We start from the raw sequence: 3,353 nt of genomic DNA, 5'->3' as shown, positions 1-3,353 counted from the left end.
CTTTGAGGAATCAGCAGATCATGTATCAGACTTAATGACAATTTATGGGGAAAAGATCAGTGGGGTAAACTCTCCAAAGCTATCAGGTTCTTATCCTTGGAACCTGTAAATGTTACCTCAAAGAAAAAGGGTCAGGCGTTGGGGTGTAGCTCAGTGTAGAGCACTTCCTTAGCATACAAAAGGCCTTGGGAGCTCAGTGGTTCCAGCGCCTGCCTCTGCTTTCCTTGACTTTATTGCTAAATTTTGATATCTGCCTGTGGCTGTATAAGATGATCAAAAAATGTTTTAATTTTAAAATTTACAGTGAAAGACACTTTGCTATTATTCTCCCTCAAAATATTCCCCCTTGTTTGAGCACACTTAATCCCACATTCTTGCTGCTTTCCAAAGCAGTTCTAGATATCCTTTCATGTCTCTTGAGATGTGATCAGAAATACCAAAAATCTAACTGTGGAATGCTATACAATAGAAAGGCATGGCTATACAACATGAACGTGTGTCTTCATCTGCCTTATTCACCATATCTGGTATCTTGCAACTTCTGGCTCTTCCACAAAGTACAATGATCATGAAAGGTAAATGTTTTGAATCAAATGAGGACATCAAGGCAGTCATTGCAGTACAACTAAAAACATGAAAGATGGGCCAGGGCCGGGGATTTAGCTCAGTGGTTGTGCCGCCTGCCTCGCAAGCCAAGGACCCAAGTTCAATCCCCAGTACCAAAAACAAAAAAAGAAAGATGGGCCAGGGATTTAGCTCAGTGGCGCCACTGCCTGCCTCGCAAGCGCAAGGTCCTGAGTTAGATCCCTGGTACCAAAAAAAAAAAAGAATCTACATTCATTTTTTTTTTTTTAATCACACCTTGTCAAGTGCTGCATCTTACCTGCTGTGCCCGTTTTCTCTTTTCCTTTCTTGTTTTTTCTTTCCTTTCCTTTCTCTTTGGAGGAGAGGTTTATTTTGGCTCACATTGTATCAGTTTCCTGTGGCTGCCAAAACAACTTTAACACAAATTTGGTGGCTTAAAACAACAGGAATTTATTCTCACAGTTCTGGAGTCAGAAATCCAAAATCATTTATTACTGGACTGAAGTGAACCTCTGGAGGTTCTAGCGGAAAATTGTCCCTCCTTGCCTCTGACAGCCGCTGGTGGCTGTATTTCTTCACTTGTAGCCACAGTCCAGGCTCTGCCTCTGGGTCACATGCCTGGTGTGTACTACATCTCCCTGTGCCCCTCTTTTAATAGGATATTTGTTTTTTAAAAAAGGATATTTATGATTGGATATAGGGATGCCCATTTGGTACAAAATAATCATCCATTATAGAGATCTTTAATCACATCTGCAAACTTTTTTTTATGATGCTGAGGATGGAACCCAAGGCTTTTTTTTTTTGGTACCAGGGAGAATAATAGCAAAGTGTCTTTCACTGTAAATTTTAAAATTAAAACATTTTTTGATCATCTTATACAGCCACAGGCAGATTTCAAAATTTAGCAATAAAGTCAAGGAAAGCATTCTATGAGGAACAACTGGCTACATGGAATTTACACTAAAAAGTACTGACACTTGGGCCTGGGATTTAGCTCAGTGGTTTCACCACCTGCTGCACAAGCGCAAAGACCCGAGTTCGATACCCGGTACCAAAAAAAAAAAGTACTGACAGTCTGGGAGAGTAAGGCAGGAGGATCACAAGTTCAAGTCCAGCCTAGTCAATTTAGTGAGAGGCTGTCTCAAAAAAGGCTGGGGATGTAGTTCGGTGCAAAGGCCCTGGGTTCAATCCCCAGTACTGCAAAAAGAAGGAAAAAAAAATTTAACGAAAAAACACACCTGTATATTCTTTTATAATTTATGTGCAACACTCCCGTTTTATCAGTACAGTGTATACTACCCTTAGGTGTATAAGATATTATACAACAAGTCTTGAGTCTCCAGTGCTGAGCTTGGCAGCACTCATTTTCTGAATGAATGTGACCTTCAGCTACTCTCACTTCTTTGGGCCTTGGACTCCCCCCTTCCAGACAATAGGTTTGGCAGAATGAAATGGAATTCTACATGGGCAGGGCTGGTACCAGCTGTTGCTGGATCACCTGGTATATATGAGAACAGGCTGGGGACAGAGACTGATGTGACTCAGTGCCCTGTGAGGTGGTGGGGACAGGTTCAAAGAGTCAGGTATGGGACTCTGGGAGGCCTGGTAGGGATTATCACCTCACAGAGATGGAAGCCACAAGGCTACTGCTCCAGTCCAGAGACTGGTCAGAGAGATGGCAAGAACTGCTGGAGTCAAAGCCCCTTCTGTCCCTCAATTCTGCATGGTGAAGGGCCTTTTTACTCAGGGCCTGGGAAGAGCTAAGGTCTGACTTTGTCACAGCTACAAAAAAAGAGTTCCTCCCAATCTTCATCCTTTCGCAGAGCCCCCATCCCATGTGCCTAGAACCAGAGGCTCAGGCATGGGGTGGGGTACTCACCTTTGCCATGAACAATCTGGATGTTCAGCAAGTCACTTCCCTCTCCTCCGATGTGTCTTCTCCAAGGCACCCAGGATCCACCGTGCCCAGCTTGGTGCTGCCCATGCAGGTCCATGTGGCACAGACCACCCAGAGGTCCTAGATCCTCTCTTCCTGAGCTGGCACTAGTTTTCCCACTGAGTCCTGCCAAGCCACTTGCCCACTCTGGACTCTCCTCTGTTACCACATGTGGGCAGTAAAGCAGTTTGCCCAGGTTTCCACAGCAGAAATTTGGCCAAGCTGACTGGCTCTGAGCAATGAAACGTAGTGAGGGAAACCAACCCTAGGGTGAAGCTCTTGACCAGGTCCTGGGAGCCAGGTCTGTCAGGGATCAGGAGCGACTAAAGCCCTCTTGGCCCACCCCAAAATGCCTCCTTTATGCCTTTATCTGTACGCTATATATTATTGTATTTAGAAGAGAGAGCCCAGAAGGGTTTTACCCACTACTGAGCTTGCCCAGCATATAGTGGGTGCTGAAAAATTTATTACTAAGATCACATGTACATCCTTACAAAAGCTGGCGTCTCCCTGCCTTGGTTCAGGGTGCCTTTCCCTCAGTGGAAGGTCTGCAGGCTTTCTGTGATTATACCAGGGAGTCTGTGGCCCTTGGACGCTATGAATGAAAGGCTATCCTCCCTGGAGAGGAAAGAGGTCAGTGGACAGAGGACAAGTCCACCTTTAGCCATCAGGAGACCCAGTGTCAGTGACCAGTTACCTCCTCCGGAGTCCTGGTGGACAAGGAGCTTTGCTTTCCCAACCCTTGCTTAAGGTTTAATAAAATAAAGGGATCAAGGAAGCACCAAAGTCAAGTTTTCTCTTACAACAATATCAGACAACTGTTTCAAAA

Source organism: Heterocephalus glaber, unplaced genomic scaffold, assembly GCF_053883595.1.
Source record: "Heterocephalus glaber isolate CG9 unplaced genomic scaffold, H.glaber_assembly_v1.0 deba00001813, whole genome shotgun sequence".
NCBI lineage: Eukaryota > Metazoa > Chordata > Mammalia > Rodentia > Bathyergidae > Heterocephalus > Heterocephalus glaber.
This window is presented reverse-complemented; position numbering follows the sequence as displayed.